The following is an 11,269-nucleotide window of genomic DNA, read 5'->3' on the forward strand; positions in this document are numbered from 1 at the left end:
TTAAATTACATATTTTAATAATATATTGTTATAATCTTTGTTCAGTGTAGGTGCTTCTGATTTATTCATTGTTATTGTTCATTTATTATTGTTTAATCTGCAAACTGCATTATAACTAGTTACTGGCAGCCAGCCCTATCTCATTTACCGTACACCACCGACGCATGAACTAAGGGGACACATTTTGTTCTATATTGCACCAATGTAAATTCAGACTGAGTCTGCTGATGTTGCTGGAGATATTCCAGTTTTACACTGTTGTAAATGAGAACAGATTATATACAAGAACCCGCCAGGAATCCTTTTGGCCCCCGCGTCATTCATTGAGTACATGAGGTAGCGGTACTACAGAAGCAGTATTTTGTGATCATGTAGGACCTCATCAATCTTCCACTGAAGTAAATGGAATTCTCTGCTATGACTTTAATGGGATTTGGATCAGGTCCATAATGGAAGTCTATACACCTGAACCTTCATACTTCTGGTATCCCTAATCTGGGAACACCCATGGTATGGACCCTGGTGAGGGGAGGAGAAAGCAGCTTTGCCCATTGTTGCTCCCTTTCTCCACCCCCACAACTGGGGGAACGGCAGCACAGAACATGTTTCTCCTGCAGCTTTTACCTTGCCGCTCCCATAGTGGCAGGGAAAGTGCCTAGGAGTGATGTGGTGCAGAGCCATATGTGCCCCCAGCAGTGGGGCACCATAGAAATGCTCCACTCATGCCCAGACCCCACAGTACCCTCCCTCGTCCAGAAAAACCTTTAATCCAGCATACCCTGATTCCCAGAGTTGCCAAATTAAAGAGTTTCAAGTGTATTTTAGCTATCTCTATATTATCTGCCAAGGCACTAGCGGTGAAAAGAACTTAAATTTCTTACAGGTACTGCCGCCCTATTGCTACCCAGATCCCTGCCAGTTCTTAAAATTGCTCTCTGCTGGCTTTTCCTGCAGCTCAGGTCGTTCTTGCTGGAGTTGCACAGTGGGGCGCACCCCTTATTTCACCTCTTTAAGCTACCCAGGTTGTTTCTTCATGTAATCGCTCATATCCATTCCACGTGGGTGTGTGCATGCTGTGCGCACGCATCATTGGAAGTCTTTCCCTGCCAGGACCCTCAAGCACGCAGCTGTAGCAGTTTAAAGCGCAGTCCCTATGTTTCTCTGCTCTGCAGTGAGGGGGATGGGGGAGAAGCTTCATGTGATATCCCAGCCCAATCCTCAGCTCCTATTGGCCAGAAAACTGGCTAATAAAAACTGACCTCAGCCAATCTCTCAACTCCTATTGGCTGGAAACAGCCAGCCAATCGGAGCTGAGAGATTGGCCTGGGAGCTGGGGGTAGCGCAAGCTTCTTCCTGTACCCAGACTTGAGAGACACGTGGAGGGAACAGCCCATATTTTCAAGTGGTCTGGGGCTGCAGAAAGCAGGGAGCTCAACCTGCCTTGGGGGTGCTGCAAGCCAGGAGAAGCTTAGGTAAGTGCCTCCCGCCAGAGCCTGCCTCTGGCACCCCTGTCCTCCTGCAACTCAACTTCCTCTCCCAGGTCACCATCCAAACCCTCTGCAACCCCCTGCCCCAGGTTACAGCTCCCTCCCAAACCCTGTACCCCCTCCTACACCTCTCCCCCAGGCCAGAATCCTCTCCTGCACCCAAGCACCCTCCCAGACCTTGCACCCCATTCTTCTGCACCCCAGTCCCCATGCACCTTTCTGTATCCAGCCTCCATCCTACACCCCACACCCCTTCCACAGAAAAGTGCAGCCCTTGACCACTTACCAAAAACTTGGCTCCCTACCAAAAATTATTGCCCACCCTTGGCCTCTCTGGATGACTGGCTGGTGCAGGCCTTGTCTTCGGACTAGGTGCTGGCCCATATTTCCCGGGTGTGGGACTTTTTCTCGGAGCTGGGCGAACTCCTGAATGTGGGTGCTCATCTGGACTCTGCTGGCCACAGCCTCACTGCCTAGGTCCCGCTTCCTGGCCCTCAGGGAAGCCATTCTGGCCCTACGAGCATCTTCCCATGACCACAGCCAGGAACTGCATGTACCTCCTTGGGCTCATGGGCACCTATATTTATGTGATACAGTACACCAGGCTCCACCTATGCCTGCTGCAATTGTGGTTGGCTCAGGTCCACAACCCAGCCTTCCACCCTTGTGACACGATGGTGATGGTTTCTCCCGACATCCTTCACTCTCTGGACTGGTGGATCCAAGAGAACGTGGTCTGCGCTGGAGTCCCATTCTCTAGGCTTCTACTGCCCCTTTGGTTGGTGACGGATGCGTACAACGCCAGTTGGGGAGCCCATGTTGGAAACATGAGGACTCAAAGTATGTGGTGGTGGGAGGAACTCCCACCTGCATATCAATGTCAGGGAATTGCGGGCTGTCCATTTTGCGTGGTAGGCCTTTCTTTCCCGCCTCAAGGGTAGGATGATTCTCACCCTGTCAACGATACAACAGCAGTGTTCTACATAAACAGGCAGGGTGGTGCTAGTTCCCCTCCCCTGTGCCTGGAAGCCTTCTAGCTCTGGGATCTGTGTCGATTGATTAACTAATGGAATAGTCGATGTGATTTTCATCAACTATTCAATGAGTCTATAAGGACTAGCACACGTTTCACCTCTGAAATGTACAAGAGCCCCTGCTGCATTTACAAGATTGAAATGTACAAGAGCCCCTTTGAAATGAAACGCCACATGGCGCCCAGGATTCCAAGTGGCATTGGAATCTTTGAAATGCACAAGAGCCCCTGCTGGGGCTACTGTATGTTTCAAAGCCGGCTCCCCACAGTGTCCCCACCTCTACCCCTGCCCCCGCTGCCTCTTTGTGATAGAGGCAGCAAGGGGAGGAAGTGACTAGTCCACTAATGCATCAACTATCCGATAAGCTTTTGCTCCATTGGATAGTAGACTAGTTGCTTACCTCCCTAGTATTCACCCGATTGCCTCTTACCTCCCCCTTTTGAGCCTCTGGCAATGTGCTTGCTGTTGCAGCAGTTCTGGAAGGTGTCATTCCTGGTAGCTATCATGTTAGCTAGACATGTATCAGAGGTAAGGGCTCTTACCTCAGACTCCCCCACCCCAGTCTCTTTCAAGGATAAGGTCAGCTCTGCCACCGTTTTCCTGCCGAAGATGGTGTCTCAGGGTACATCTACCCAGCAGGACTTATCTTGAAATAAGCTGCGCAAACTGAGCTACGTCAATTGTGTAGTTTCTTTCAAAATAGATTATTCTGAAATTGGGAGCATCTACACAGCACTTATTTCAAAATAGAGCACTCTTCCACTGATTTCCCTTACTCCTCGTACAATGAGGGTTACAGGAGTCGGAGTAAGAAGTCCTCCAGCTTGACAGTATTTCAACATTATTTCTAAATAACTGCCTGCTGTGTAACCGCGGACTAAGTTATTTAGAAATAATGCTAGTTATTTCGAAATAATGTTGCTGTGTAGACGTACCCTCAGTTTCATGTGTCTCAGGATGTTTTTCTCCCAGTTTTTATCCCAAACCCCATGCCTCTGGCAAAGAACAGGCGTTATACACACTGGCTATGTCTACACTGGGCCACTTATTCCGGAAAATCAGCCGCTTTTCCGGAATAAGTTGCGAGCTGTCTACACTGGCCCTTGAATTTCCGGAAAAGCAACGATGCTCTACTGTATAAAATCAGCCGCTATTCCAGAAAAACTATTCTGCTCCCGCTCAGGCATAAGTCCTTATTCCAGAACACTGTTCCGGAAAAGGGCCAGTGTAGACAGCCCAGTAGTCTTTTCCAGAAAAAAGCCCCGATTGCGAAAATGGCGATCGGGGCTCTTTTCCGGAAAAGTGCATCTACATTGGCCACAGACGCTTTTCTGGAAAAGCAGCCTGCCAATGTAGACGCTCCTTTTCCGGAAAAACTGAAAACAGAATAGTATTCCGTTTTAAGCAGTTCTGGAAATTCATGCCGGTGTAGACACAGCCACTGGATATTAAAGGGCATTGGCTTTTTATTTAGACAGGACAAGCCCTTTTGTGAGTCCCCACATTTGTTGGTGGCAATCACAGAGAGGCTAAAGGGTTAGCTGGTCTCTATTCAGAGGATTTCCTCTTGGATAATCAGGGAGTGTTATGGTCTGGCTGGGGTACTAGCCCCTCCTCTAACTGCACATTCCACTAGGGCACAGGTCTTCTCTGCAGCCTTTGTGGCTCAGGTCCCCATCCTGGACATCTGTAGGGCTGATACGTGATCTTTGGTCCACACCTTTGCCAACCCTTATGCGCTGGCTCATCAGGCTAAGGAGGACACCGCTCTCGATAGGGCTGTTCTCCACTCCGTTAGAACTCCAACCCTGCCTCCTGAGTCACCTAAATGGAATGGACATGACATGAGCAATCACTCGAAGAAAAAATGATTACTTACCTTTCGTAACTGTTGTATTTTGAGATGTGTTGCTCATGACCATTCCAAATCCTGCCCACCTCCCCTTCTTCAGAGTAGTCGGGTAAGAAGGAACCGAAGAGGTGGAGGGCCAGCTGGAATATATATTAGCCGATATATCGGTGCCACTGCAGGGGGCTCCCCTGCTGGTCCAACAGGTACTGCTAAGGGAAAAACTTCCGACGAGGTGTGCACATTGCGTGCACACACCTACATGGAATTGACATGGGCAATACATCTTCAAGAACAACAGTTACAAAAGGTAAGTAACCATTTTTATAGCCATATCCATTATCACAATGTTTCAATGCATCCCAGAGAATTAAAAACACAAACCACAAAAGCCCGATAATATGGTTTTATCTCTTCTTGCTCCTAGGCAGTTGGAACTATATAACTGTGTATGTGAGGGTTTTTTGTTGTTATTCTTGAGTTTTATTTCCTTCTCTCTCTTTTCAGCACTCATACAACTTTTTTCCTTCATTATTGACTCACCTCTTTCATTGTCCTCTTCTCCTTTCTTTCTTCCTTCTTTGCTGTCATTCATGCAGGTGTGGGAAAGCTCTGTTGAGAACCCATCTTTTCACCTAAGTCTGAAGGCAGTGAAATTTGCGGTCATTCTAATCTCTCATTTTCTGAGTGTATGCACAAAGTGCCTCAGGTGGCATGTGACCAAGATTCATCATTGAATTTGATGCACTGGTTGGATCATTAGTTTCCCTGGCTTGGGTTGGATGAGTTCCAAAGCCTTGACCTTGATGTCTCCTGCTTGCATGATCTTCATTCTGGGGATTGACAGCTTCATCATTCCTGAGGAACATAGCTGCCAAGGGAGATTGTCATCACAGACTGAGCGTATCTTTTTTAGCTACACTGGAACAATTCCACTAAGATTTTGAAATGACTCACTTAATGGTTGCCAACCACCGCACTACACAGAGCATTACAATGGTGTGTTCTTGGTGTTGGGAAGACAGACTGCTGTCTTCTGAACTAATCAACATGTTTTTAAGAGGTCTGTTTTGATCATACCTAGATGGAACAAGTTACAGAAAAGTCTCAGAGGCACGGCTCATGCTAGTCAAATTATCATTCCATTAGAAGTGATTATCTTTTTATCTGAGTTTAGTTAAGCATAATTTTTCATTGTTTTAGCTATGTTAGACTTCAGCAGTAACCAGGAATGGGGAAAAATCCAAAGGCTGTAAACTAATTAGAAGATGTGGGGTGGCAGACTTCCTCAATAGAGGATGTGATGCTAGCGTTTTTAAGAGCAGGTTCCTCTTAATACTATTTGGACAGCATGTAGTTGTTTAAAAGGGTGAGAAGGAAATGATTCTTGTAGAACATCACACATGAATGTCCTCAGGGCAAAGGAACATTACTCATCATTATTTTCTTTCATGTCCTGAAAGAAAAAATTGTAACTGTTTCAGCATTTTCCCATCAACCACTGCTATCATCTGTGGAAGGAAAGTAGTACAGCATGATCAACAGCATAAAATGCTTTAGATAGACCTAAGTGTACGATATTAAAATCTTCTTGTTTCTACTGTTAGTAGGAAGTCATCTGTTGGTGCCACCAAAACAGTCTCTATTCCAGGATTAGGTCTGAAACCTAACTGTGAGGTGTCCAAAACACTGACAGAGAATGGAGGTCTTTAATTATGACTTTTAGGTGTAAGCAAGGTCTGAACCATCAGACCACCTGCAATGAGAAGGGAATCCTGGGTGTGGTTAGGTTCACTCAGTTGTTTAGCCCTGTAAGCCAGTGTGATGGAGCGGCAGAGCCCCGCATTTGCAGCCCTTCCCCCCTCACGGGGGGCAGGCGGCAGAGTGATGTGGGGCAGACACCGTCACCCTACGCGGCTGAGATGAGGTTCATGCTGGAATGAGAAAGAAATCCTGGGTATGGTTATGTAAATACATTTCAGTCAGTGCTATAGGCCTGATAGGCAAAATACCATTCTAACAATTGACTATTATAACTAATTTGGCTGTTGTGGCATCACAAATCATATTAACCCTAAATGTAGGAATTGTAAAATATGACCACCAATGCTTGCAGGAGAGACATTGTCATTATAAAGAATCTCAAGTGGACAAGGCTTTCCCTTCCTGACTCAGTGAAGTCAATTGGGGAGAAGGGCAGAGCTCTGAACCAGCAGTCTACATGCCCTTCAGGCATGAGCTGTAAGACCAGTTCAGTCTGTTTCTCTTCTCCCCTTTACGCCCTCCCTCCACCCCATTCTAATGACAGAACAAAAACAGACCTCATAAGGAGTCTCTATTATTTTAAAAATGTTATTCCAAGGGATGCTGGAGTCTCTTTGGCCAGCAAGGTGGAGCTAGAGAACAGCAAGCAGGTGGAGGGTGAGTGACCAGTGGAGTGGGTGAGATGCCTCCTACTCTTCCACCCTCTCAGGATGGGAGGTGAGCTCTGCAGGTCACCTCTGAACTCTGGTCTGCCCTGACCAAGGGCAGCAACTGTGAGTGGGGTGCAGAGAAGGGTTGGGCATATGAATGGGACAGGACTTGTGAACCTGAGAGGAAAAGGACATTGCCCAGCCTACTTGTGCTGTGATGTTTACTCGTGCTTTGGTTATGAACTCTGTGGTGTTTTCCCAAGTTTATGCCACATTACTTCTCTCCCCCTATGATTAAAAGTTTCTTTTCTATGCTCAGGCTCTGTGCTTGCAAGTGGGGAATCATTGCCTCTCAGAGGCATCTAGGAGTGTGTGTGAATTTCCCAGGTTACTGTGTGGGGGCTTGAGCCAATTCTGTGTTGGATAGATGGAGAGGAATCCCTAGATATTGAACCCAGCCCTAGCTGCTGCTACCTGGCAGAAGGGTTACATAGGTACTTTCTTGATTATCTATCACAAAGATGAATGTTGGATACTATTGGCAATTTGTGAGGGTCACTGGCTGAAGAAAAGTTTCTTGGGAAAAGGGCAAATTATTATAATCAAAGGATAATTATGACATCTCTGGCAGCAAATAGGATGGCAGAATTGAGGTTGTATAAGCAATCTTACTTTTGGCATATCTTTGCCTTTTGAATGATTAACGTTGAATGATTAGCCTTAATATAGCTTTTTGTATGGAAAGTACTTTAATATCTACCATTAATAATTTCTTAGATGTATTCAAGATATTTTAAGTGCTTAAAATGTAGAGGTTTTTTTTCCAGGGATGCCATTCAGAAGTCAGCTTTGTCATTGTAGTGAGGTGCTCTGGCCTCCCATAGATCTGCCTGGGAAGGAACCCTTTACTGCACCCTCCCCCCTTCCCAATCCTAGGGCGGTCCTCTCGAGACCAAGGAGCTAGCACTTGTCGACCAGTCTCCAGAGCCAGGATGCCTAAATTCATTACTGTTTGAACCTGAACACAGGCCCAATCTATAGACTTGTTGCCCTGCTCTTCCTGAGGGCCTGAACTACGTAAATGCTTTGCTGCTCAACCGTGAATACAGGTCTGAGCTACAGACTTATTGCCTCATGTAGGCTGTACGACCCATAGTCAGGGTTACTGTGTTTGTCGTTCAGCCCCTCACTACAGGCCTGAGCTGTAAACTCTTGGCCACCACCCAAGACTAAGTGAGGTGGACTGGCACCCACAGATCCAGACGGGAAGGAACCTTGCTGCTGATCCACATTTGACAGCAACTTAAAGTTTTGTACATTGAACTTTTTTCTGTGATCTCACATACAACACCATCTTCTTCACATCCTTTCTTATATATCACTTCTTTCTTCAATGTCTCCAACAATGACTGACACTCCCAGACATATGTACTGTGTAAAATAAAACCTTATTTGAGAAAAAAAAATGTCCTCTTTGCATTATTTGATCCGTCTTACGTTATATAATACCTACATAGAATGTAAACTCCTGCGGGGTATGGACCAGGTCTTCTTTGTCTACGTACAATGCTTTGATACATCACAGGGTAATATTAAAATTAAATATAAAAAATAATGTACTACATACAATAAATAAAAGTTAGGGAATATTTTTCATACATAGGACTAGGTATCTCAATGTGAATTGCAGATTACATAAATATTATCAAGCCCATGCAATGCATACTTGTTTGTAAAAGTATGCACATTTAAATCAATCAAGTATTGGCTCTCCTTCACCTTGCCATACCAGTATGGACAGAACACATTAGCATTTCAGGTGACTATTTCAGTGTTAACAGACATTCTAAACCTGTCCCACAATTACCTTGAGCTGCCTCCCCTTACTGCTGTGCTCAAGGCTTTGCACCTCCAAACAGATATATGTTTCACATATAAATTATAACCATTTAAATATTACATGTTTAATTGGTTTTATGTGTGTTCAGAATATTCATATGAAAATTGTAAATATAAAACATTATAATTTACATTTTATTAGTAGAAAACAGATTTGGATGGGGAATTGTGCTTGAAACTGTGGGTTAGGTATCCAGAATGAATTGCTGTGTGTATCTGAAACAGGATGGCTTGTGATGTGGACATTGCAAAATTCACCAGTTCAACTACACTAGTGCAGATTGAAACAATGCAATTCCCATACAGAAAAAACATGAAAAATAACTTGGTGACTGCATTCTAGTTCCTTGTTGCCAGTTGCCTCCATCACAATTGACCATTTCAGCAGAGGCCAAGGAATGAATGGACATGGAGTGATTACTGTACCTCTTTATCTTTAAGAACAAGGCATATTAATGCTGCAGTACAAGGAAACTTTCATTATAGATGCTGCAGCAATGCAAGTCCTATGTGCAGTTTGGCAAGTTCTACAGCAAATTCCCTGGATTCTGCAGCACTCTGAATTGTTTAAATTAAGCTGCTGCAGACTAAATACAATATCTATCTATTTTAGAAATGTGCATCTGTCTATCCATTAGTAAGTCCATTTGTTAGGAGACTCCTAAACAGTAAGAGCGAGGACTATCAAATTTGGTATGCAACTTACGGATGTTAGCAAATATGTGGCAGGCCCCTCCCACCTAACCCTTCCACAGGGCCTCTTAAGTCCAAGGCCCTCCGGCCTGAGTCCGAAACACAGTTCAAGTCTGGCCCTTTAAGGCAAGGCCACAGCCCTCTGGCCTGAGTCCAAAACAGGGACACACCCCAGGCAGGGGGACCCAGGCCCACCCTACTCCACCGGGTCCCGGCCCAGGGCCCTGTGAGTGACCAGATAGCGGGTCACTCCCTTGGTGGGGCAATCCGGCCAAAACGCACCAAGGTTCTCGGGGCGGGAGAGGCAGTTCCCGCTCCTGCCCTGGGCCACTTCCTACCTGGTTCACTGGGGTTCCTTCCCATGTACTAGTCCAGCTTTCTGCGGCCTTCAGGCTGGTGTCTCCTTGGCAGGCAGTCTCTGGGGTGCACCAACTTGCCTCCGTGTCCCCACCGGCCTCTTCTGGAGTCTCTGGTGACCGCTGTGCAGGAGCCCCCTTCACCAATCCTTCTCCTCTGGCTGCCACCCCAGACTGAGTCCTTCCCCAGGCTTTTATGGTGGAGCTACAGCCCAGGCATGCTCAGTAGGACTGTGGTGGAGGGGCCTCTGCAGCCAGGTAACCCTGGCAGGGCCTGCAGGCTCACTGCAGAGCTGCCTCGCTCCGTCACACAGTACTTGACTGGAGTATTGACTACTCACTTTCCCCCATCTTGCTGCCTCTCATAGAAGTAGCATGGGGGGAGGGGGGGGGAACTGGTGCTGGGGGAAGCTAGCTTAAAAGCGGGTTCCCCCCAGCACTGTCTCTAGGGTTGCCAGTTGGTTTCAACAAAAATACTGGACACTCTTGATATTACATCACAATCTACATTGCATCTTATTTAGAAAATACCAGACATTTATATTTTCTCATTTATATTTTCTCAATTTGTTTCCCGAACAGAGAGCTCAAATACTGGACTGTCCGGTTCAAAATCGGACACCTGGCAACCCTAACTGTCTCTACAGTGCCACCCTACCTCCCGTCCCCCGACAGTGCCTCTATCAGAGGCAGCAGGAGGGAGGGGATGGGGAGGCTGCTGCGAAACAGCCCCTGTCTGCTCAGGTCCCAGTAGGGACCTGGGGAGAAACTTGCACCTTCCCCCACTCCCTGAGCCCTCTCCCCCTGCTAGAGCTCCTCCTCCTGCTCTCCTGAGCGCCCCTCCTCCCAATCCCCTACCCTGATTTTTGCACCTCACCCCTGCCCTGAGACCTTCCTCGCTCTCACCCTTCACTCTTGCACCCCCCCATACCCAGCCACTGCCCTGAGCCCCTCCTCAATCCCGTACCCTGACTCCTGCACCCATCCATGCTCCTAGCCTCCTGTCCTCAGCCCCTTGCATACAAAAGGCCCTGCTCCGATTCCTGCACCCCCTACACTGCTAGTCCCTGGCAATGCCAGGTGAATAGTCTAATTTTAAATATGAAAAGTGATACAATCAGGGTGTTATTCCCAAAATATTTAAAAACTTCTACACCAGAGTGGCATCTTTAGACTATGTATTAAGAGCATCATCTGGAAGTTTCTGCTGAAATGATCAGCAGTGAAATAGTCGCTAATATTGATATTTAAATTTATACAGTATTTAGATTCCAGAGATTTCTCAACCTATTGAGATGAATAGGGCAGTTCATATCCCTCAGATATACTGTTCCAGACTATCTGCAGACTCGGAAACCATCACTGCATTGGTTTATAATCAGATCATGTTTTGACAGACCACTATGATGATGAGAGCAAGAAGCTTTTTTTTTTTTTTTTTTTTTTTTTAAACAAATGAAAGGTGAGATTCTTTCACATAGCTCTTCAGGAAGGGAGGAATTAAATGACAAATGGCATAGCCATGGAATTGTTGAAT

General features: G+C 46.3%; 1 long non-coding RNA gene across 1 annotated transcript; it reads right to left on the bottom strand.

Annotated features, from left to right (window-relative positions):
* Window positions 1–1,651: 1,651 nt before the first annotated feature.
* On the bottom strand, window positions 1,652–10,048 carry LOC142830851 (uncharacterized). The gene is made up of 3 exons (XR_012906379.2): window positions 9,715–10,048; window positions 4,242–4,345; window positions 1,652–2,441 (listed from the first exon to the last, which is right to left on the bottom strand). It is a non-coding gene; the product is annotated as an uncharacterized LOC142830851 (long non-coding RNA).
* Window positions 10,049–11,269: the final 1,221 nt, after the last annotated feature.

This window comes from Pelodiscus sinensis, chromosome 10 (assembly GCF_052426305.1).
Source record: "Pelodiscus sinensis isolate ZL-2025 chromosome 10, ASM5242630v1, whole genome shotgun sequence".
Classification (NCBI taxonomy): Eukaryota; Metazoa; Chordata; order Testudines; family Trionychidae; genus Pelodiscus; species Pelodiscus sinensis.